Consider the following 26,262-nt stretch of genomic DNA (forward strand, 5'->3'; position numbering starts at 1 on the left):
AATTGAATCCAGCGAGGAACCAGAACCTGTGCCATCAACATCAGGCATGAGTGAAATTGTAGCTTGCCCTCCGTCTTGTATTGCTGATGATCCTTCAGCTCTACCATCTCCCACCTCCTCTCCCTTCTCCAGTCAATAACTCTTCTTGCCTGTTCACTTGATGCCAGCCCCTGTATGCCAGCTATTGTACTATACTACTGTACTTTTCATGGTACTATACTGTAAGATTAAAAATGTTTTATTTGTGTTTGTTTTTTATGTATTATTTGTGTGAAAAGTATTATAAACTTATTACAATACAGTACTATATAGCTGAATGTGTGAGTTGGATACCTAGGCTAACTTTGTTGGACTTAACAAACAAATTGGACTTACAAATGCACTCTCGGAATGGAACTCATTTGTATGTAGGGGACTTACTGTAATATGAAAACATATGAAAGTAAAAATCTCACCAAAAAAGTAAATCCATAAAAAAGATCACTTATAAAGCAAGTATGAAGGGTAAAAGACAAAAGTAGTAAAATTAATTTAAAGTAAAATAAATTAGTTAAGGGATACACAAAATTAAAAAAATGTAAAATGTGTCATCAAAAATATAAAATAGGGGGAAGTAAAACTATAAAGCTTTGGAATGTGTCCAAAATTAAGTTATTATCAACTTAAAAGAGATTGTTATAAACATAGGATGTTATATATTAACTTCATGGTAACCACAAAGAAAGAATATATAGTAAATACACAAAAGAATATGAGAAAGGAATCTAAACATAACACTAAAGAAAATAATCAAATCATAAGGGAAGCGAGAAAGAAGAAGAAAGGAACAAAGAAACCACAAAACAATTAACAAAATGGCAATAAGTACATACTTATCGATAATTACTTTAAATGTAATGGACTAAATTCTCCAATCAAAAGACATAGGGTGGTTGAATGGATACAAACAAACAAACAAACAAAAAAGACCAATATATATGCTGCCTACAAGAGACTCACTCATTTCAAACCTAAAGAAGACACTCACTGACTGAAAATGAAGGGCTGGAAAAGGGTATTCCTTGCAAATGGAAATGAAAAAAAGCTGGGGTAGCAACACTTAATACCAGACAAAACAGACTTTAAAACAAAGACTAACAGAAGTCAAAGAACAGCATTATGTAATGATGAAGGGGTCAATTCAACAAGAGGATATAATATTTGTAAACATTTATGTACCCAACATAGGAGTGCCTAAATATATAAAGCAAATATTAACAGAATTATAGGGAGAAATAGACAGCAATTCAATAATAGTAGGGGACTTTAATACCCCATTTAAATCAATGGATAGATCATCCAGACAGAAAATCAATCAGGAAACACTTGACGTAAACTACACATTAGATCAGATGAACTTAACAGACATTTATAAAACATTCAATAGTGGCAGAGTTACACATTCTTCTCAAGTACACATGAAACAATCTCCAGGATACATTACATGTTAGTTTACAAAAGAAGTCTAAATAAATTTAAGAAGACTGAAATCATGTCAAGCGTCTTTCCTTATCACAACGGTATGAAATTAGAAATCAGGTTCAGAAGGAAAAGAGAAAAACACACAAATAAATGGAATCAAACAACACGCTCCTGAACAACAAATGGATCAAAGAAGAAATCAAAAGGGAAATCAAAAAATATCTTTGGACAAATGAAATTGGAAATACAATTTATCAAAATTTATGGGATAGAGAAAAAGCTATTCTAAGAGGAAAGTTCATAGAGATAAATGCCTACATTAAGAAAAAAGAAAGATCTCAAACAATCTAACTTTACACCTCAAAGAACTAAAAAAAAACATGCTAAGCTCATAGTTGGTAGAAAGAAGGAAAACAAAGATCCAAGTAGAAATAAATGACATAGAGACTGAAAAAACAATAGAAAAAATCAATAAAACTAAGAGCTGATTGTTTGAAAAGATAAACAAAGTAAAAAACATTTAGCCAGACTCATCAAGAAAAAAAGCCCAAATAAACAAAATCAGAAATAAAAGAGGAGAAATCACAACTGACACCACAGAAATACAAAGATTCATAAGCGAATACTATGAAAAATTATATGCCTACAAATTAGACAACCTAAAAGAAAGGGATAAAATCCCAGAAACATACAATCATTCAAGACTGAATCAAAGAAATAGGAAATCTGAATGGACTGATCACTAGTAATGAAATTGAATCAGTAATCAAAAACTCCCAACAAACAAAAGTCCAGGACCAGACGGCTTCACAGGTGAATTCTACTAAATATTTAGAGAAGAGTTAACATCTATCTTTCTCAAGGTATTCTTAAAAAAAAAAAAAAAAATGCCAAGGAAGGAATACTTCCAAACTCATTTTGCAAAACCACCGTTACACTGATACCAAAACAAGATAAAGATGCTATCAAAAGAGAAAATTACCACCCAACATCCCTAATGAATATAAATGCAAAAATACTCAACAAAATATCAGTAAACTGAATTCAACAATACATTAAAAGGACCATACACCATGATCAAGTGGGATTAATTCCAGGGATGCAAGGGTGGCTTAACAGCCAATCAATGTGACACACCATATTAACAAACTGAAGAATAAAATTATATGATCATCTCAATAGATGCAGAAAAAGCATTTGACAAAATTCAACATTCCTTTATAATCAAAAAAAAAAAAATATCAACAAAGTGGGTATAGAGGGAACATAACTCAACAAAATAAAGGCCTGGTATTACAAACCCACAGCAAACATCCTACTTAATGGTGAAAAGATGAAAGTTTTTCCTCTAAGATCAGGAACAAGACAAGGATGCCCCCTCTTGTCACTTTTATTCAACATAATATTGGAAGCCCTAGCCATAATAGGCAAGAAAAATAAATAAAATGTATCCAAATTGGAAAGAAGTAAAACTATCACTATTCGCAGATGACATGACACTATATATAGAAAACCCTAAAGACTCCACCAAAAAAACTTTTAGAACTAATGAATGAATTCAGTAAAGTTGCAGGATACAAAATATACAGAAATTTGTTGCATTTCTATATACTAATAACAAATTATCAGAAAGAGAATTAAGAAAACAATTCCATTTACAACTGCATCAAAAAGAATAAAATACCTAGGAATAAACTTAACCAAAAAGGTGAAAAACAACTATACTCTGAAAATTATGACATTGATGAAAGAAACTGAAGAGGACACAAATAAATTGAAAGATATACTGTGCTAATGGATTGGAAAAATAAATATTGTTAAAATGTCCATACTACCCAAAACAATCTACAGATTCAATGAAACCCCTATCAAAATATTCATGGCATTTTCCACTTTTCACAGAACTGGAACAAATAATCCTAAAATTCATATGGAAACTCGAAAGACCCTAAATAGCCAGAGAAATCTTGAGAAAGAAGAACAAAACAGGAGATATTATGCTCCCTGATTTCAAACTATACTACCAAGCTATAGTAATCAAAAGAGTACGGTACTGGCATGAAAACAGGTAGCTCAACAGAACAGAATAGAGAGTCCAGAAATAAACCCTTGTTATATGGTAAGTTAATCTACAACAAAGGTGGCAAGAGTATACACGAAAAATATGGTCTCTTCAATAAATGGTCTTAAGAAAACTGGACCACTTTCTAACACCATATACAAAAATAAACTCAAAATGGATTAAAGACTTAAATGTAAGACCTGAGACTATAAAACTCCTAGAAGAAAACATAGCCAGTAAACTCTTTGACATTGGTTTTAGCAACATTTTTTTGGATCTGTCTCCTTTTGTTTTGGGCAACAAAAGTAAAAATAAACTAATGGGACTACATCAAACTAAAAAGCTTTTGCTCAGTAAAGGAAACCATCAACAAATCAAAGTGCAACCTGCTGAACTGAAGAATATATTTGCAAAGAATATATCTAATAATGGGTTGATATCCAAAATATGTAAAGTATTTATAACACTCAATATCAAAAAAAGAAAAAAAAAATTAAAAAGTGGTCAGAGGACCTGAAAAAACACTTTTTCAAAGCAGACCTACAGATGGCCAACAAGCACATAAAAAGATGCTCAGCATAACTCATCATCAGGGAAATGCAAGTCAAAATCTCAGAGACACCACCTCACACCTGTCAGAATGGCTATTATCAAAAAGACAAGAAGTAACAAGTTTTGGCAAAGATGTGGAGAGAAGGGAATACTCACACACTGTTGGAGGGTCCAGCCACTGTGGAAAACAATATGGAAGTTCCTCAAAAAATTAAAAATAGAACCACCATACAATCCAGCAATTCCACTCCTGAGCATTTATCCAAAGAAAATAAAACACTAATTTGAAAAGATACATGTACTCCTATGTTCATTGCAGCATTATTTATAATAGCAAAGGTATGGAAGCAACCTAAGTGTCCATCGATGGGTGAATGAATAAAGAAAATGTGGTGTATACATATATACAATGGACTATTACTCAACCATAAAAAGAATGAAATCTTGCCACTTACACCAACATGGATGAACCTAGAGGGTATTATGCTAAGCAAAATAAGTCTGACAGAGAAAGACAAATACCATATGATATCACTTACAGGTGGAATCTAAAAAACAAAATAGATAAAACAAAAACAGACTCATAGATACAGAGAACAAACTGGTGATTGCCAGAGGGAAGGTGGTTGGGGAGACAGGCAAAATAGGTGCAGGGGATTAGAGGCCCAAACTTCCAGCTACAAAATAAGTCACAGGGATGTAATGTACCGCATAGCGACTATAGCCAAAAATATTGTAATAACTTTGTATGGTGACAGATGCTATCTAGACTTATCATGGTGACCATTTCACAATTTATAAAAATATTAAATCACTATGTTATATACCTGGAACTCATATAATATTGTAAGTCAATTATAATGCAATTTAAAAAAAAAAAAGAATTAGGGCTCTTATGGCCTAAAATAGGGATTAGTTATCCATGAGGCCTGATTCCAACCTGGGAACACTAGAAATGTTCATGGTGTCTATGTCTATGCCTATGAGCACATAGGCCTGTGTGTCTAATCATTTGTATTTAAAGTACAGGACACTTAAGACCCATCTCATCTTGATGTAAATAAAGATTAGTACATGTCTATTTGTCCAACTCTGCAGGTGGGAAATTTCTAATCACATCCCCACCTCCAGTCAGTTATTACTGCCCCACACCCCCAGCCCTGCCAAAACATCTTTTAAACAGCTGCAAGTTCTACTTGCTGACTTTGCAAAAGCCCCTCTTAAATTCCTCTTTTCTTAGAAAGTAGCTCTGCCAAGTTCTGAGAAGTTCACACCAGATGGGATGCATTTACGCAGAACCAGGGCCAAAGAACGCCCATTTCTTTGTGCATGGCCCACAGGCTAGGCAGAAAACATTGTCTGAACCCCTGCTTTTCACACCTGCCAGATGTAACAACCCTGCGTATGTCTGCTTTTTGGTGAAAGTGACTTCCCTGATTAAGAAAATATCTTTAAACAAATATAAGTTAGACTATTTTCCACTGTAATGCCATTCTCTTCAAGTACTCATGGTCTTGAATCAAAGCCAAAAAGATGTTCCCTAGTCATGTGTCTTTGAAAGTTGGAGCTTGGATCTGTCCATTCCCTATTTAATTTATGAGAGAAAAATGTTCTGACTACAATCAAACGCCAGTTACAGTCATTTCTTTTTCCAGGGCCTTTCTCTGTGGAGTTGGAATGTTCATCTTCAAGTTCAGGCCTCTTCTATTTGGAAGATATTATGCTGCAGGTTCTTTGGAAGGGGGGCTCCAAGATGGAAATTAGCATGCAGGAAGTTCATGAAGGCATAGTCAAGATCTATGGCTGTGGATGGGAAGGAAAGGATGCAGGTCTGGGCAGAAGCAAAAGCCAGGCTTCAGCTGTTCCCATAGCAAGCTCATAATTAAGCCCTTCAGAATTACCCATTCTGCAGAAAAAGCAGTGGGCTTTTTGCATCAAGCACTCATTGAATTCAGGCTACTCCAGAAAGGAGGTTATGGCTTTGGGTGAGGAAACGCTCTCCAATCCAGGGTAATTTCCAGAGAAAGCCAGAAGCATTTTCAGCCAGTAGGGAGAAAAGTCATTTATTGGTGAAGGGGAATTTAGGTGGCACATTACAGCATCCACTACATATTTTATATCCACAGCCAGAGTTCAAGTTAGGCAGCATAATGTCATGGGGTGGCCCACTGGACCAAATTAGCACTAGACCAATAAGAGCCTTCAAAATCTGGGTGACCTGTAGTAACACAGCCATCACAGGGGCTCTGCAAGCCAATAAAGATCCAACCTCCAGTCAAACTCTTGGCATATCTGATCCTACCCTCAACTCCATCACACACAGCCCATGGTCAAGTCCCAGGTTGCACCAGCCTGTAGGCGGAAGCTAGCAACAGATTTGTCTCATCCCAACACTTCCTGTGGTTTTGTTCCTGAACGACTGATATTGACTAACAAAGAGCCCACTGCTATCAACTATCCTGTGCCTTTAAATCAGACCCACTCACCCACAGCCACCAACACAAAGGATAGCAGTTGCTCCAGCCCCTTTAACTTTGCTTAGGACCTGACTCTCATTCCCAGATCCGAGCTTTTGCCTGGCTTGGAGATTTCTTTTATACTGTTGGCCTCTGGGAAGAGTTGAAGGGATTATGACTTCTCCCCATGGCGTCCTCACTTTCTGTGATTCCAGCTCTAACTCTTCAGCTCCCAGATGTTTCCAGTAACCTCTGGATGCAAGCTAGAAGATGCTTGATGTTGCAGGTTGATTTGTGTCCCCCCAAAATCATAATCCCAAGTACCTAGAATGTGACATTATATGAAAATTGGGTCTTTACAGAAGTAATTGAGTTAATAACTAGTGTCTAGGAAAAGGGGAAATTTGGACATAGTTACCCACGCAGGGGAAATGTCATGTGAACATGAAAGCAGAGGTAGGAGTGATGTGTCTATAAGCCAAGGAACACCAATGATTGCCAGCAACCATCAGAAGGTAGAGGAGAGGCATGGAATAGATTCTCCCTCACACCAACCCTACTGATACCTTGACCTTGGACTTCTATCCTCCAGAGCTATGAGACAATAAATTTCTGTTGTTTAAGCCACTGAGTTGTGGTACTTCATTAGGCAGCCCTAGAAAACCTGGGAACCTTGCCCACTCATAGCCTGCATCCTGGTCATCACTCTAGATAGGCCTATCACAGGCACCCTTGAAACAAGGAGACTAAACATTACACCAGGGTCACAGGGCAATCAAGTAAAGGAGATAGCAGCACATTAGAAGCTAGGTCATCTGCAAATCAAAACCACAGTGAAATATTACCTCAAACCAATTAGGATGGCTACTATTAAAAAAATAAACAAACAAAAAAATAACAAACGAACAAACAAAAACAAAACAGAAAATAACAATTGTTGGCGAGGATATGAAGAAATTGTGCATGGCTGGTGGGTATGTAAAATGGTACAGTTTGGAAAAGAGTATGAAGTTTCCTCCAAAAACTAAAAAACAATTACCAGATGATCAAGCAATACCACTTAATTTCACTTCTGGGTATATACCCAAAAGATCTGAAAGCAGAATCTTGAAGAGATATTTACACATCTGTGTTCATTACAGCATTATACACAATAGCCAAGAGGTGGAAGCAGCCCAAATGCCCACTCGCAGATGAATAAAGAAAATGTGGTTTATACATATGATGGAATATTATTCAGCCTTTAAAAACAAGCATCCCGTCACATGCTACAACATGAATGAAACCTGAGGACGTTATGCTGAGTGAAATAAGCCAGTCACAAAAAGACAAATACTGTACGATTCCACTTACATGAGTTTTCTAGAGTAGTCAAAATCATGGAAACAGAAAATAGAATGGTGGTTGCCAGGGGCTGGGGGGAGGGGAAATGGGGAGCAGTCCGATGGGTCTAGGGTTTCAGTTTTGCAAGGTGAAAAAGTTCTAGAGATCTGTTACACAATAATGTGAATATAGTTAACACTACTGAAATGTACACCTAAAAATTAAGAGGGTAAACTTTATATTATGTGGTTTTTTTAACCACAATTAAAAAGAAGCTAGAGGCTAGGTCATCTGGCTCCTGGCCCAGCACGTTTTTCCCCAGCACACCACCTCTCACTGACTGCAGCATCCACACCAATGCTTTGCAGAAAGACAAGGGAGAGACTGGTCATTCAGGCAAAACACTACCCATCCACTGAAGCCAGTAAATCAGCTTATGAACATCAGGAATGAGGGGCATTCCTTGTGCCTCTGTTGCAGGGGCTGAAAATATACATTGTCTCATGCGATCTTATCAGCAGTGCTGTGAAACAGTCCTCATTCCTCCAATTGTAGATGAAAAACTGCCCCTTGGACGGGTGAAGAGAACTAACTGCCCAAGTCCTGCTGCTGAGGCCTACCTGGGACTTCCGGCTGCCACCCCAGTTGCCTATTGGATGACTACTTCACTTGCTAAAATCACTTGGCTCACAGAGATTTCAGGAGTTTTCAAAGAGGTAACTGAACCCTGTCTCTGCCACACGCATTCATCCTGTGTTGGTCTGTTTTTTCTTTTCTTTCTCTTTTTTTCTTGAAAGGAAAACTGATCATCCAGTGAAAAAATATTTTCCTTAGAGATCATTAAGTTATTTGGCAATTGCCAAATATCGCGAAAGAGAAAGAAGTAAGATGCAGGGCTGAGGAGGAAAAGAAAACATTCAGCCAGTCCTTAAAGCCTTGGGAAATGCTTCAGGCCTGCCTCCCTTGTCACTGCCCCAGAAGTTCACACAGCCTTTCAAGTCGGCAAACCCTTGGGAGGCTGAGCAAGGGTGGCCCAGACCACCTCTTGCCAATCTCAGGAACCCTCTCAAATTCTGCCCACTCAAAACAAACCAACTGCCCCCACCCCCAAGCCTTGGTGTGTTCGAATTTCTTTCCCTCTTGCCAAAACCTGATTTCCTGTTTCTAAGGAAAAAAACTTTTAAAATACCCCTTAAAAAAAAAAAAAGAACCCTTAAGGCAGCTTAAACATCAAAGAGCTGTTAGAAAGTAGGGTTCTGTTTGGTTAAGTTCACATGAATCAGAAAAAGATTCCGATTAAATTTCCCCTTTTAAATGCTAAGGATTTTTACTGGATTTGGGCAAAAGATTTACAAACAACACATAGATTCTTGGAGACTGCAAGGAACATTCATCTAGTCCAGTCTGCTCATTGCACACATGAGGAACCCAAAGCCCAGAAAAAGGAAAGTGACTTACCTAAGAGCTCGCAGCAAGTAAGTGTTGCTGACTTCGGTCCTTGGACTCTTTAATCAATTGATTAGAGACCAGACGAGGAATTCAGGCAAGGCTTTATTGGGACTTGTGGTGCTGCAGCACGAGGGAGTGAAAACAAGAGACAGGTGCCTTGCTTGCTCTCGAGGAGGGCAGGCTGATGCCATAAATGGGGTGAAGGTAGGGGCGGATAGGTGGGTCAGGCTGTAGGGGTGGCTTAGGTGGTGTGCCCACCCCATTGGTGGTGCTGTGTGCAGGGATCAGGCAGAGTACCCTGCTTTTGCTCCTGACACCTCAGAAGTAGCAGTTGGGTTTTGGCCTTCTCGTATCTCATTGTTCATAATTTGCCCCAACTGTGTGTGCATGCAATTATTTTTAGTCCCCTGTTGTTTCTTTGTATTCTGTTGATCGAGGTGACATTTGTCCAGGTGCAAGCACTCCAGTAAAGGGTCCCAGGTCCCAGCCTGTCTCAGCACCAGAATCAAACCCAAGCCAAGGCTTTTAATTCCCAATCTGGTGTTGCTTCTACGCATCTGTCAATTTCTCTTGAAATTGGAAATCGTAAGATTTTTTTCAAAGTCAAAGGTAATTTGAAGTTTGAAACATTCAGAAGGAAGCTAGTAACATCTCATTTTTAAAAAAACATATTAGGGTCTGAAAAGAACAGCCTTAACTACCTTTTACTGAGCATGTATTATATATGTGCGTTGTTCACTTCATCACCACAACAATTCTATGGGATAGTAACTGTATCCTCTCCATTTTACAAAAGAAAAAGGAAAGAGAGGGAGGACAAGGATTCAAATTCTGGTTCAAGCTTTTGCTCTATTTGTTAGGCTCCCTCTAAAACCTGACATCAATCAGGCCTCAAGGCAATCATAAGAGGTAGGCATTATCATCTCCATCGCACAAAGGAGAAAATCAGATCTTAAAGAAATTTCTCACCTTTCCCAAGTTCCCAAGGCCAAGAAGTGGTAGAGCTGGGATTAGAACTGATGACCTGAAACCCCATTCTCTTTCTGTTACCCACTTCACAGGGTTGTTTCAAGGGTCAAATCAAATCACAGAAGTCAAGGCCCTTTGTAAAAACTGTGAAGAACTTAACAGATCCAGGGGATGATCTGTTTTTAAGTCTAAGTTGTTGTATTTTCCCCTGACTTTTAGCAACAGAATCCTAGAGCCTAGCAATGACATGGGGCCCAGGTCTCTCAGCTGAGAAACATTTTCCAAATAAAAGATTTGATTGAGCACACTCTTGTTTTCCTTGGGTGGGTCCCAACCACCCCAATGTTTAATTAGGTTGGAAAATTTTGATCCCAATTGCTGTTGTTGCAGGCAAATGAGAAATGGGGAGCTTTGGCCTCTGACCTGGCTGTGGAGAAGAGGACCCAAAATAACCACAAAGAGCGGTCACCCTGCTGGCAGTTATGCTATCCAAATAGCGACGTTATTAGATCAAATGCTAACTCCTTCCTGTACTTGCTTGTTTATTCCCGGCTGTCTTAAGAGCATCTTCTACAAACTGTACCCCACTCTGGGCATGTGGGATACAGAAAGAAATGAACCACAATCTCTCTCTCAAGGAGCCCACGGTCCCCAGACTTCTGCTCACAGCCCCCATGAATGTCACCCTGTCCTTTCTGGTCACAATTTATTCTTCTTTCTTCTCTGCTACACCACAGTTTATGCCAGTGTTATCAGCTGAATCATGTCCCCCCAGATTCCTAGGCTGACATCCTAACCTCCAGGACCACAGAACATGACTGTATTTGGAAACAGGCTCTTTAAAGAGGTGATTAAGGTAAAACGAGGTCCTGTGGGTGAGCCCTCATCCAATAGGACAGGTGTCATTATAAGAAGAGATTAGGACACAGACACAAACAGAAGGAAGACCACGTGAAGACACAGAGAGAAGACAGCCATCTGCAAGCCGAGGAGAGGGGCCTCAGAAGAAACCACCATGCCACACTTTGATCTTGAACTTCTAGCCTCCAGAATTGTGAGAAAATAAATTCCTGTTGTTCAAGCCACCCAGTCTGTGATAATTTGTTATGGCAGCCAGAGCAAACTAATATAACCAGCTAAAACATTGACTCTGATCTGCAGATTATGAGTTATTTTTTGTGTTTACTGAATTAAAGAAACAATAAATTAAAAAAAAAAATGGGCCAGTCCTCAAGAAATTTGCAGTCTTAAGAGGAGTCTAGTCCTTTTTCTTCCTTGCCCTATACTAGGTGCTGGAGGCACTGGGATGGAAAAGCTGTGGGCCTTCTCCATGGAGCACATATTCTAGCAGAAGAGCCAAACTTACAAGTATCTTCTGTGTAGTCATTTTCTAAGTCTGGTTATAAGGGGATGCGATCACAGCGCATTCCTTTGTGTATCCCCGAACCCAGCTAGGGGAAGAATGGGGTCAGGGGGTGTTTCCGGGAGAAGACTCTCCCCCACCAACAGGACATACAAAGAGCTGTTGTCCAAGAGGAGATGGGGACAGAGCATTCCAGGTGTGGGCACGTGGTAAGACCATGCAAGTGAAGGATTGGGAAGAGAGAGGCTCGGGCCAAGGCAGGGCCGGGTCACAGAGGGCCTGCGGGTCCAGAGAGGCAGTTGGGTGGTGGCTGATGGGGACTCGGACACGGATTTTGTCACTGAATCTTCCTCCAAGCTCAGCCTTTCACAGAAGCAGCACTGGAGGAATGTTTGTTGATTTGAAGTGACTAAACCAAAAGTTGGCTTAGAGACCAACTGCTGAGGAGAAATCACATTTCCCTTTTCCCTCTCCTCCACCTAGCCAGGCCCCAGCTTCCCTCCTTCAAGCCCTTCTTCATTTGTGAAACCCTCCCAGAAAGTTCAGGCCCACATGATCTTTCTCTGGGTTATAGCTCTTATTACTAGTCACACCTGTGCTGTTCATTGAGCGGCCCTGTGGGGTAAGAGAAACTCAAGTTAGACGTGGGAGCCAATCCTGACATGTTCTGGGACCTTAGGCCAGGTCACTTCAGCTCTCTAGGCCTCAGCACCCCATCTTTAAAATGCAGGCAACAATACCCAACAGTATCCGTTCTCCTTTCCTTCTTTTTATGATAGAACCCCCATCCCTTTTTAACGGGGCACCCATGGTCATGAGCTGGAGGCCCCATCTCCCAGCCTCCTTTGCAGCCAAATGTGGTCACATGGTCACGTGACTCAGCTCAGAATGATGGGACCTGAGCAGAAGTGAGATGTGCTCCTTTCAAGTCGACAGGCTCAGCTTTTTGCCCAGGACCTCTCTCATCCTTTCTGCAGGTTGGGGAATGGAAGCAACCAGAGCGGTCACAGAACCACACCACACAGGTGACAGACTGACCTACCAGCCAGGTTTCCTCCACAGAAGAGGGATAAACATCAGCTCTATTTACACCACTGAATTCCTGGGTCCCTTTGTGCACCAGCTTCGCCTGTACCCTAAGCAGCCCACAGCCTTATTTCGGCAATTGTAGAAAATATATCCTACATGTGGCGGGTCTGTGATTAAACAATACTATCAATAGCTATTATCAGGATGCATGATTGAGTGTGGTGACTCGCTAGGCGTGAGTGGCAAAGGGAAAGGAAAAGTTCACCAGACTCTGAGCTTTCACCCTTGAGAGTCTGGGAAAATGGTGGGACATCTGATAGGAATAGGGGCTGCGGTGGGGAGGGCAACGTGGGGAGGAAACATCAAGGCAGGCTTTAACTGAGTTGAATTTGAGTTGCTGGCAGAGCTCACGGAAAGAGATGCCAACAGGCAGTTTGAAACCCAAGCTGAAGTTGAGGCCTAGAAACAAAGAATTGGGCTGGGTGGGGGAGGAGCTGAAGCCGTGGGACCAGATGAGGTTTCTAAGGGAGAGGGCCGCACACACAGGTATCTGAAGGCTAATGAAGGGCCAAGTCTGGCTGAGCAAAGTCTTCTTAGGGTACGAGAGGCAGAAAGGACAGGAAATGCCCCAGTGAGAAGATCAAATCTCACTGTACAGGCGGCAGCGGCGGGGGAAGGCTGGTTCTGGGTGGGGAGACGGAGGGGGAGGGGTCTCCCTGCTCTACCAGAGGATCCCTGGGAGAACACAGGGGAGGAAACTTGCTCTGGCAGACGAGCAGCCAGCGGGTCCGACCATTTCCCTGGAGTTTTAACAGACAACAGGCGCATGCCAAATACAAGGAACAACTTCAGTAAACATCTAGCTTCTAGGAGGTGGGTTGTGGGATAATAGAACGTTTTTAGTATAAAAAGTTAGACAAAATCAAATGTTTTAAAAGAGGTCTGAGTGTGTGTTAGGAATTCGGTCCATCAAAGCACTTTAAGGGCAGATATTTTGAGGCAATTCTTGTGGAGTCACTGAAACTAAAGATTTAGCCAGAATGATCCCGAGGAAGGGAAAATAATGTCTTGAAAGAGGAGGAAAGAAACTTGTCTCCCGTGCATCCTGTCAGTCAACAGATAGGCGTGGGGGGGGGGTCTCCTCTGTGTGTGCGTGTGCATGTGCTGGATGATGTTAGTTCACGCTGAATGGAGGGGAGAGACAATAAACAAACAGGTCAGGAGTTTTGAGGGCTGCGGTGGAAAATAAAGCCAGAGGAGGGGGTAGAAATGAACAGCCCAATATACCCTGAGAAAACCATAATTGAAAAAGAGTCATGTACCACAATGTTCATTGCAGCTCTATTTACAATAGCCAGGACATGGAAGCAACCTAAGTGTCCACCAACAGACGAATGGATAAAGAAGATGTGGCACATATATACAATGGAATATTACTCAGCCATAAAAAGAAACGAAATTGAGTTATTTGTAGTGAGGTGGATAGACCTAGAGTCTGTCAAACAGAGTGAAGTAAGTAGGAAAGAGAAAAACAAATACTGTATGCTAACGCATATATATGGAATCTAAAAAAAAAAAAAAAAGGTCATGAAGAACCTAAGGGCAAGATGGGAATAAAGACGCAGACCTACTAGAGAATAGACTTGAGGATAGGGTGAGGGGGAAGGGTAAGCTGGGATAAAGTGAGAGAGTGGCATGGCCATATAGACACTACCAAATGTAATATAGAAAAGCTAGTGCGAAGCAGCTGCATAGCACAGGGAGATCAGCTCGGTGCTTTGTGACCACCTAGAGGGGTGGGATAGGGAGGCTGGGAGGGAGACGCAAGAGGGAGGGGATATGGGGATATATGTATATGTATAACTGATTCACTTTGTTATAAAGCAGAAACTAAGACACCATTGTAAAGCAATTTTACTCCAATAAAGATGTTAAAATGAATAAATAAATAAATAAAAGTATAAAATATTTACTAAAAAAAAAACCAAAAAAAAAAAAAAAGAGGGCTTCCCTGGTGGCACAGTGGTTGGGAGTCTGCCTGCCAATGCAGGGGACACGGGTTCGAGCCCTGGTTTGGGAAGATCCCACATGCCGTGGAGCAACTAGGCCCGTGAGCCACAATTACTGAGCCTGCGCATCTGGAGCCTGTGCTCCGCAACAAGGCCGTGATAATGAGAGGCCCGTGCACCACGATGAAGAATGGCCCCCACTTGCCACAACTAGAGAAAGCCCACGCACAGAAATGAAGACCCAACACAGCCATAAATAAATAAATAAATCAGTAAATAAACCCAAAGTTAAAAAAAAAAAAAAAAAAGAAATGAACAGCCCAGCTGACTTACCTCAGTGAAGCTCCCTCTGAAGTGACTTTGGAGACCAGAAAGGGCAGTGAGGGGAGCCATGCAGGGGCAGAAGGAACAGCAAAGTCCCCAGGGTAGGAGAGGGCACAGCACGTTTTAGGACCAGCCAAGAGATCAAGGCCAACATGAAGGTGAGGCAAGGGAAGAACCTAGGTGCAAAAAGGAACCCACCTACACTGTTGGTGGGAATGTAAATTGGTGCAGCCACTATGGAGAATAGTATGGAGGCTCCTTAAAAAACTAAAAATAGAGCTACATATGATCCTGCAATACCACTCCTGGGCACATATCTGGAGAAAACCGTAATTTGAAAAGATACATGCACACCAATGCACACCAATGTTCATAGCAGCACTATTTACAATAGCCAAGACACGGAAGCAACCTACATGTCCATCAATGGATGAATGGATAAAGAAGATGTGGTTTGTATATATATACAATGGACTATTACTCAGCCATAAAAAAAGAATGAAATGCCATTTGCAGCAACATGGATGGACCTAGAGATTATCATACTAAGTGAAGTAAGTCAGACAGAGAAAGATAAATATCATGATATCACTCATATGTGGAATCTAAAAAAAAAATGATACAAATGAACTTATTTATAAACAGAAATAGACTCACAGACATACAAAAACTTATGGTTACCACAAAGGAAAGGGGGGGGTGGGTAAATGAGGAGTTTGGGATGAACAGATACACACTACTATGCATAAAACAGATAAGCAACAGGGACCTACTGTATAGCACAGGGAACTATACTCAATATCTTATAATAACCTACAATGGAAAAGAATCTGAGAAAAGAATATGTATATAACTGAATCACTTTGCTGTTCACCTGTAACTAACACAACATTGTAAATCAACTACACTTCAATTAATTTTTTTTTTTAATCAATAAAAAAAAAAGAAAAGGAGGCACTCACTCTCAGGGCCATGCAAATGCCAGCCCAAGAGGAAGTTACATTTTGTGCCCTGGCCACCTTTCACCCCTCCTTGCCTCACCTTAGCCTAAGTCCCAGAGCTGGGTAGGAGCTGGCGAGAGTGGCAGAGGCCCCAGAGTGGCCACCAGACTCAGAAGATGTGGGTATCAGGAAGCCCCAGGCTGTAAAAGGCTCACTTGCTCATTCTTCCTAAGAAACTTGATGTAAAGGTGCCCCCTACAAGCCTGGAGGGGTTATCTAAAGCATAAGAGGAGGGCTTGGATCCACTCCTTGGTATGTTACAAGATCTTCACTAAGAAGCAGGAAAGAAGAAGAGTCCCAGCCTTGTCTCCCAACAGGACACGGCTGTGCAACCTCAGGCCAGTCCCTTCTCCACTCTAGACTCAAATTTCTTTACTGTACCATGAAAGAATTGCATTGCATGGCCTCAAAGTCCTTCCACCACCACCCAGGTCCAAAATTCTATGATTCTATGAGCTCACAACAAACCTCTGTTTCAAAAGGAGCAGAAGGGTTACAGAGAGGCTATCAAAAGCTCAAAGAAAACAGACCTTTTTCTCTTCCTCCCCAGGTATTTCTAAGACCCTTGAGAGCTAGTTTCAGAGCTCCAGTTGGCCCAAACTTGACCAGAGTCTGGGATCAATCTCTCTCCATGGGACGGAAGAATCCCTCTTGGTTGGTGACAACATGGCTGTCACTAACAGTCTGATAATCTGCCATCCTAGTGAGTGTCTACACGCTGGTGCTTCTCAGATCACAACCACAGTGCACACCCACGGGAGGGACCACGTTAAGAATAAGCTAATAAAGAGGAACGTTCTGTTTTGAACAAAGAGGTCCACTTGCAGCCAAATTTTCCATTCACGATCCTGAGCCAACACAGATATAACTGCCCCATTACTCCTTTCTCTTAGGCTTTTCACAGCTAATTTTCCTCCTTCTACGTGACTAACAATCGCCAAGGGGATTAGAGTTTTTGAAGAATTTTACATCTTGACATGCAACCTGACTTCTGCACCCAGGATCTGAAGCAAGAACTATCATCATTCCTCCTTTACAAACGAAGAAGTTGAGGCTCTCAGAGAAGAACTTGGAACCATCTCCCAAGTAGGTGTCAGACCCAAAACGCTGACAGCGAGACCCTATAAAATCGGTGCCATGAAAGCTCATGATAACTGAGGGTAAACGGCAAAGAAATATCCCTACCTGTTGCATCAGTGAATCAAGTCTCACTTTCACATTTTACAAATATCCACTGTCGACCTATCCTGTCCCAGTTTTGCAGACAGCAGGGACACAGACACCAACTCTACCTTCCACCCTCTTCACACTGTCGGCTTCTCCATCAAGGCCTGGAACACATTTTGACTACTTCCTCCTTCCGCCCCTCCTCTAATAGTCCATGCATATCAGCTCGAGGAAACAGAGGCCTGGGAGGATCACCATGCCACTGGTTCTGCCACCAGCCTGCCTCCAGGGCAAGTTTGACCTCCGTTGGAGCCTTCCTGCTCTATGCTGCTATAAGGAAAATCTTTGCAAAGCCTCAGGGAGCCTCCGCCCTCTACAGGTGGAGGGATGGGGACACTTAGATCCAAGACACCAGCGACTCTCATTTTCCACTCTTGACTCACAGTGCCCTGCCCAGAAAGGCCACTGGGCCCCAGACTACCCACAGGTCAACATGCCAGGATTTAGTAAACATGTTTGTCTGCGTAAGATAAGCCAAAGAATGGAAACTCTGGGCCCATCTAGGGGGAAAGTCTATGAGAGACGTGCTTTCTCTGACTTGACCTGATAGAAAAAGTTGGGAGAGGTCAGAGCTGGGAGAGGAGAGATCATGATCTCTTTAGTCAGAGAAAGCAGCTGTACATATGCAGAGAAAGCCAGCTGCACCATCACCAAGAGGAGGGTGGACCCATGGCAAGGGAAAGCAGGCTGCAGAAGTTACCTTCATAAATTCCTTTGTTTTCACTCGGGGTTTTAGCAACCAATGATTAGTTTTATAGAAAATGGAAAAATCCAAGTTCAAAGACTCTAGTCCTCCTACAGCCTGCTTCAGGCAATTCTAGTCAAGTAATAAGTGAAAGAATTAACATCAAAAAGGGCTAGGAAGTTCAGAATGGATTCCAGGTTGACCTGGAAAAATCTTCTGCTTCCCTTGAACTTCACATAGTACTTTCATTTGCTACTCTTAGCTCTGAACCATCCTAACAGTCTTTCAAGAGATGCCCTATTATGCCCATTTTGCAGATGAGGAAACTGAGGCTCAAAGAATTGAAGTGACTTACTCAAGGTTACATTTTACTAAGCATCATAACTGAAATTCTATTCCAGGTCTGCCTAAACCTAAGGCTTCTAGCCACCATACCACATGCCTCAAAAGAAACCAGAGGGATTTATTATACCTCTGATTCAAAGAGGTTAGGTAATTTGCCCAAGGTTGCACAGAAAATAAATTCAAATACTAGGAAGTGAACCCCGGTCTCTTAGCACCAGAACTAGGGCTCTTTGTGTCATGCCGCACTGTCCTTATCACGTCTCTCTGCTCTGATCCATCCCTCCCAGCTGCCAAAGCAGCATCTGGTATGTAATAGGTGCTAAGTAAATATTTGATGGATAAACGAGTCCTTCTTTGAAGTGAGATTTTATTAGGAAATCAGATAATGCTCTTAACTAAGTGAGATAGTGATTCATTTTGCTCAAGGCTTAAATCTGAATTTGGAGAAAAGCTCTTGACTTAGCTGTAAAATATGTCCCTGGGCTCCTCCCCAATTAAGGATGGGAATGACTGGAGAAAGAACCCACTGTTCCTCTCTAGTATGAGAATAAAACTGTAAATGAGGCTTTTATGTTTTTCTTTTCCAGGACAATCAGGGAATAAAGACAGTTCTTGACTCCACTGTAACGTCCAAGAGAACAGGCCTCTAAGCGTCCAAACACTACTTTTCTTCCCATTATCTGTCATTTTGTTAAGGTGTAGTGATTCACCGACTGAAAATTGTAGAGCAAGAAACTGCGGCGCTTACCTCTAGGGAATATTCCTTATACATCTATCTTACACATTCTCTCAATTACTGGGAAATACATGCAGGGGAGGCAGGGGAGGGTAAGGGGCTGCCATGTGCAGCCTCTCCTCCAGACAGGATCCTGGGCGTCCTCTCAGTGAGTCTGCAAACGGGGATCCCCAGTCTACAGCGGAGGAAACTAAGGATCAAAGTAAGTGACAGAGACAGGATTTGAATCCAAGATTTCCCCAATTCAGAGCCTGTGTTCTTTCCGACTTACCACAGTTAGAGTCTTCTAGTGAAAAGTATCACTGCAGAGGAAACTGCTCTACAAAGAGGTCTCACTTGCTTTATCTCGCAGTATGTGAGGATCAAACAAGAGGGACAGAGCAGGATGATGCCCATTTTATAGATGAGGAAACTGAGGCTTAATCTATGTTGAAAAATGATACATGTATATACTATATACTACATATAATTCTTATTTTACAGAAGAGGAAACTGAAGCTCAGAGACAACCAAGTTACATACATATTTACATATAATAATATTATGCTTCTATGATGTACAGGTTCCAGCCTAACATTTATATCTCTCCAAACCTCAATTTCCTCTTTTCTAAAATGGGGATGAGTGACTGAACTAAAAGTGATCATCTGGAGAGCGTTGCATTTGGAATTAGAATCTGGTCTTTCTGATTTTAGAACTTATTAAACTGTTGTCTGTTACAAGGATCTCCAAGTCTTTAACTGAATCTTTCCTTCTACCTTGATGTCATAAAATATGTGGCTCTTAAAAGCATCTAAATGTAGAACATTTTACCAATTGCTAGCCAGGGTAGATACTTAGACAAATACCTCACTGAATCTGTGCAAAAAGTCACCTCTGACGTTTATATGAATAATTCATTTGTGGAGACAAAACTATACATTTTACCAGTGTAGGAAGATGGCATCTAAATAAATCCTGTCTGGCGTGTCACCCATGAAATGGTGGGAGGGAAAGAATTTGTTATTAACTTCCACCAAGAGCTGGACCAGGAGGCCCTTCATCAGTGCTCTATACCAAGTGCTTAAAATTAAAATGGCCTTTGTCCTCTTGAAGTGCAAGAAATGCTATATCGGACAAAATCATGGAAGATAGAGAACACTTGGCCAATCTCTGCAGAAAGGTTTCTTTCCAGCCAAGATTGTTGAGCACCAACCCCGTGCTTAGGGAAGGTCAGTAGAATGCCTGGGTGAGCACTTCTCCATGCCAGGGCCCAAAAACAGAAGAGGGTGGGGCTACTTCGCTGGGCCTTGAAGAGGAGCTGCATTTCAGAAGTTTCAGAGAAGCCCAGGCAGAAAGTCTGGTCTGAGAAAAGACTTGAGTTTGGAAACTGAAATTGGAGGCTAGGGCCACATTGGGAAAGATCATAAATGTCTGCATCAGAAATTTGGACTTAACCCACTAGACAATGCTGAAGGTTTTAGTAGCAAAGAAATACAATCAGAAAAGTTTTAGGAAAACCAGTCTTTTATTCATTCATCAGACATCTATGGGGCACATGGCTAGCCATGGCATCTTTTTGTTACTGCTTCGCAGGGACTGGCATGCTGGAAGACTAGTGCACAAACAGGCACTTGATGGTTTTAAATGTGGTTGCAGTGGAGATGCATGCCAGCTGCAACAGGAACCAAGGACGTGTCTCAGGCTGTGCTCTCCCAGAAGCAGATCCAGAGACAAGGGCTTGAGGGCAGGTAGTTATTTAGGAGATGATCTCAGGATGCATTCATGGGGAATTGGGGAAATGAGACAGGAAAAGGAAGCTTATACCACTGGGGCAACTGGGGCTTAATCTCACTGGATGCTCCTGGGAGACTGTGTAGAACACCTTTCAGAGTTGTTCCACCTAAAGAATGAGCAAGCTGGGGTATTTACCTACCAACTCCTATATTTCTTAGCTGAGGGCTGCTCCCTAGAGACAGGACCACCCAGGCTACCCACAGGCTATGTTCTGTGGCCAGAGCAAGCCCTGAGGCAGATGGTCCCAGAGGCAGTGTGTATGGGATTGGGAGTCCTGAGGGGATCTGAGCAGCAAAGGGGACAAGTCCCTCCATGGTTCCCAGGGCATCACTGCACAGGTGGTGCTTGAGCTGAGGCCAGGAGCACCAGCACAGCAGGGTCCCCAAAGGGCAGTAGAGTAGATAGTCCCCTGTGTCCGGTAGGTGAAATGAGGGAGACAAGGAGGAAGAGTGATGAGTGATGTAACAGAACAAGCAGGCAAGAGCCAGATCATGCAGGACCTTGGGTTCCCTATAAGAGTTGTAGATTTTCTGCTGTGCCCAACAGGGAGCTTTTGACAACGTTTAACTAGGATGTGACATCATCCTAACAGCATGCTTCTTGGAGGAAGCATGGGGAGGCCAGATCTGGAGGTAGAGACCATTTAAGAGGGGGCAGTGGGAAGGGTTCTACTGAAAAACCCACATGAGAAATTACAGGCTTGAGTTAAAGCAGGGCCTGAGGGATTTGAAACAAGGGAACTGACAAGAGAGAGATTTAGGAAGAAGATGCTATAGGTTGCCCTCCCTGAGTCAACCTGTAACTATCCCAGAAGGATAAGTAGAGTTTTCTGCTGGACAAGTTAGGGAGGGGGAACAAATTCCAAGTAAAGAGATATTTGGTAAGAGTATAACAAGTAAGGAAAGGAGCTGTGGGTTAGAACCCAGAGGCTCCACCACAGCCACATCCAGGGCCTGGAGGCACAGGAGCCAGCCACAGAGCCAGTGAGTTTTGAGGACACCCCAGATGTGTCCTTACCCAGAAGCCAAGGGAGGAATGCAGCTCAACCAACACCACGAGTCAGCAGAGCCCAGGGGCAGAGCTCAGGAAGCAAGAGGCCATGCCAAGAATGCAGGTGGTGGTCATTGGGAGGGAGCTCACAGATGACTCTTTTACTTCTTCAGTGAAAGATCAGTCAGGTGACAGCCTGGTAGCAGTGAAGATTGGTGAAGATAAGGAAGCCAGTACAAGCAACCAGATGGCAAGAAGTGTGGCAGTGAGTAGACGAAGAGAGGCAGGTAGCTTTGGGGGATGATGCTGTAGGGTGGGCAGGACAGGGGAGGTGTGGCAAGTACCACAACCTCACATGAGGCCTCTTCAGGCCAAGGAGTGCAGACCACGCTGTGACCTGAGGAAGAGACCAGAAGCAGAAGGGGTTGAAGATGATGAAAAAGGAAGGACTTCTTGCAGGGGGAATCAGTATTTTAATAGAAAGAATTAGGACTCTTTTAGTAAAGCCATTACTGTCATTTACTCTCTGGGTGACCATGGTAACCAGCCTCCAAGATGACCACCAATGATCCCTACCTCCTGGTACTCACACCCTTGTGTGGTCCCCTCCCACACTGTACCAGTGGTGGTCTGCGTGACCAATAGAATATGGCAGAAGTGATGGTATAGCATTTCCAAGATCAGGTTATAAAAGATGCTGTAGCTTCCCTTTAGTGCTCTCTCTCTCTCTCTCATTCTCTTGCTCTCTCATTCGTACTCTTTCTCTCATCACTCACTCTGGGGGAAGCCAGCAGTTATGTCAAGAGCAGCCCTACAGGGATACCCACATGGGAGGAATGAAACCTTCCCACCAACAGCCCGGTGAGTAAGCTTGAGCTTGGAAGTGGCCCACCCCTCCCCCACCGATGGCTTAACTACAGCCTCATGAGAGACTCTGAGCCAGAACGACCTAGTTATGCCCCTCCCAGGCTCCATAGCTTCAGATACCGGGGGGCGGCATTGGGGGGTGGGGAGATAATACCTGCTTGTTCTTTTAACAAACACTGTGTCTTGGGGTAATTTGTTACACAGTGGTAGGTAACTAGTACAATGATCATCCGGGCCTGGTTAATGGGAGGGTAATATGAAGTAAAGAATGGCCTGGCATAGAGATTCATGAAAATACAGAGGAGAGAGGCAGAGGCAGACTCAGAAGCTTAAGTGGGTGGAAGGGCCACCTCTCCTTCTGACCTAGGAGGGAAGAGCAGAAGCTCTCCTGAGCGCCGTCCTGGCCGGGCCCAATGACACCTTATACAGAGCACCTCACTGCACCCCAGGTCCTCCCTGCAGGACGCACACATCACACGGCTTTTCCCAGAAAGAGACCACAGTTGACAGAGGTCTGTTTACTACCTGCATGACAGACACAGAACTGAGAGGGGAGAAGGGGAGAAACGGAGGTGCTCGGGGCTTGCTCTGGACAGGGAGGGGGTAGGGGGCCTTGAGGAGAGGTGAGAGGTGTGGAGGAGCCGGGGGAGGGCATGAGGAAAGTGAGCGCGGATCAGCCAGCCCGGGCAGGAGGCCTCTCCGCCCTCCGGGGCAGCTGGCTCCCTGAGGCAGGAGACTTCCCACATGTCTCTGATTGAAGGTCTGGCTCACTTTTTATCCTTTTAAAGTAAAAACTCAGGGAGGTACCCAGGCCATCTGTGTTTCCCAGAAAAGGCCATTTTTTTTTTCCATCCCCCTGACGGCCAGGAAGGCGTTCTAAGGAGGACCAGAGCGTGCCTCCCCCCCCCTTCGCCTCCTCCTTGCTGGCAGGCCCAGCCTGGATCCACGTGCCTCGGTCCAGAGACTACTAAGTGCCCTTTGTAAAGGGCTGACATAGGTCTCCTGAGGCATTCCACCTAGTCCTGGAGACCCCGGAGATGGTGGCTGCAGTCTGAGATATTTCCCTTTTTAAGTAAAAATGATGTTCCCCAAGACTAACTGGACATGTTAGTTCCTGTCTTCTCTAGAAAGCAACCAACCACATGAGATACCTTTAGTTAACAAACACATAATAAGAGCGAAAAAAAAAAAAATCAGCTGTTAAATTGACTCATTTCCAAATTGTCTTCGTTTTTTTAACGTTATAGAAATACAAAGGTACTTGTGGCTTAGGCATTTAAGTAAATGAAACCAAAAAACCTAAGGATTTTATTTTTATAAAAATAAAGCAGGTTTCATTTATTGATACTCTTTTTCTATCTGGAATCATTATTTTTCTCAATGATAATCACACCTGACAAGTGTGCATTTGTATGTGTTTTGCAGTTTGCAAAACCATGCCTTACTTAAGCTTCACACCACCCATGTACACACAGCAGGGCAAGGTCATCCATCACTCCCTGACCAAGGAAGGAACTGGCACTCTGGGAGTCAAGATGGTAGTAAGGTAGTATGGTATGGAGCTGGACAAGCCTGGGCTTGAATCTGGTCTCTTCTAAACGCTGGCCCAGGTGAGTTTCTTAGGCATGTTCAACTTCAGTCTCCTCATCTGTAAAATGGGTGTGGTCATAGTACTGGCTTCAACAAGTTAAAATTCTTCTCATAGTGCTTAGAATGTAATAATTGGTGACATTTGTTTATGAGTTGTTGTTTAATCTAGTCTGTCAGCCAACGAGGATTAGAGGCAATGTTTATTAAAATGCTGAACACAGTGCCCAGAACAGAGACAGCATTAATTTTGAAGAGGTAAAGCTGGGATTGTGAGTCAGCAGCTTCCAGTTGCTTAATAATTAATTTTTTCTCTGTATCCCAGTTACCTGGCCATGGGGTCAATGAGACACATCTCTTAGCTTTGAGAATAAGTCAACTAAATCTGTGTTGTAAAATAAATAAATTAATTAAAGGAAGGAAGGAAACATTTTACTGTCAGCCCTAACATAATACCTGGCTACACCCATGTTTTTGAAGATTCAACGCATTTCCCCATAGGAGCCCTGAGTAAAGCAGGGATCATAAATCTGCAATATGTCAGCATCTCCCCATCCCCTTAAGGACAGAGCCATCTCCTTATCCTACTCAAGCTCTCCCTAAGTGGCTCCAGCCACAGTCCCTCTGGGGAAATCTCCCCCCACCCCGTCTCACCCTCCACCTTCTCAAACCTCCACACCTTTGCCCAGGCTGTAGCCTCTGCCTAAAATGCCTTCTGTTTTTCACCCACTGAAAATCTACCCACTCTTCAAGCTCTGCCTTTTCCCGGGGACCTCCAGATGGGGCTACCTTTGAGGAGAGGGGCAGCACCTCCTCCTCTCTGTCCCTTTAGCAGCCAGACCTGGTCTTGAACTAAGGAGATGCTCCGTGTGTTTGTTAAAACACACCACCGGGAATGAAGCCATTGACTGGAGTTCTTTTCTGGCACCGGGGGTGGGAGGGGCCAGTCCTGCAGCGCTGGAGGGAACGCTCTCCTGGAAGAAGGTGCTGGAGACAGCACGGAACACTCTGTTCCTCTCTTTGCTCATCTCCCAGATGTCAGGAGGATGGAAAAAGTGGATCTCATCCTCGTCATCACAAATCATCCGGGTGTTGCTCTGGTTTTTCTTCAAAAGGATTATGAAAAGGGAGGGACCCTCCAATTTCAGCCATGTGGGGAAAGCATCACACATTTCAAGAGAAGAGAAAAAGTGCTCTGGTAACTGGCCTGGCTTTGGTCCACAGCCTATCTCCCTCCAGGTCCTAGAAATGCTGCCACATGGGGAGGCAGGTCAGGCAAGTGATGCGCATTGGCTCCTATGGCACACAATGCAGCTGCAGGTGTCGAGCAGGGACATGAAAGCATCATGGAGAAGCTGCTCCCAGGACGCCTGCCTCCTTGCTTGCAGACCTGGTGGCCTTCCCCACTCAGAGTCTCTCTCTTTGCTGTTTGGCAAACACTGAGTTAGTAAAAACAAACTTTCTGCATTGTGGTGCAGATTAAAGGAGACCATCAGCTCCACGAGGACAGGTAGTTTGTGACAGCTGACAAATTGCCTCCTTCCTGGTCCTCAAGGAACAGTTGTTGGATGCGTGAATAAAGAAATCATGGTAGCCCTAGGCCCATAACCATAAGTTACACTGATGCTAGTTTCCCCTTTCTCTGCCAGGAAAAAGTGGAGCCCAATAAATACTTATGAAGTATTTGTCCTGAATGTGCTCAGTGTGGTGGAGAATACAAAAGAGATACAACGTGAGCCCTCCTCCAGATGCTAAGATGATGTCAACATCAGTAAAACACAAGATAGAATGAGGTAAGCGGACGAAGAAGGCTATGGGAAGTTGGCTTGAGTCGGGGGTCAGATCTGGTTGATCCAGCTGGAAAAAAAGAAGTGAGGAAAGGCTTTCTGGACAAGGCTGAATGCCAGTGCACACACAAAAGATGGCATTAAGAATGATTGTGGGGTTCACTTGTTTTTTATTAGACTAAGGGATCCAGGATTGCCTAGGCTCTCTTACACGTGAAAAACCAAAGCCGATATTAATAGCTGGACTTGGACGCAAACCCTCCA

General features: G+C 43.0%; 1 long non-coding RNA gene across 1 annotated transcript; it reads left to right on the forward strand.

Annotated features, from left to right (window-relative positions):
• The first annotated feature begins 819 nt into the window (after window positions 1–819).
• On the forward strand, window positions 820–15,924 carry LOC309646013. The gene is made up of 2 exons (XR_014255167.1): window positions 820–9,507; window positions 9,538–15,924. It is a non-coding gene; the product is annotated as an uncharacterized lncRNA (long non-coding RNA).
• The last annotated feature ends 10,338 nt before the right edge of the window (window positions 15,925–26,262 follow it).

This window comes from Balaenoptera physalus (genome assembly GCF_965194825.1).
Source record: "Balaenoptera physalus genome assembly, chromosome: 1".
In the NCBI taxonomy this organism is placed as follows: domain Eukaryota; kingdom Metazoa; phylum Chordata; class Mammalia; order Artiodactyla; family Balaenopteridae; genus Balaenoptera; species Balaenoptera physalus.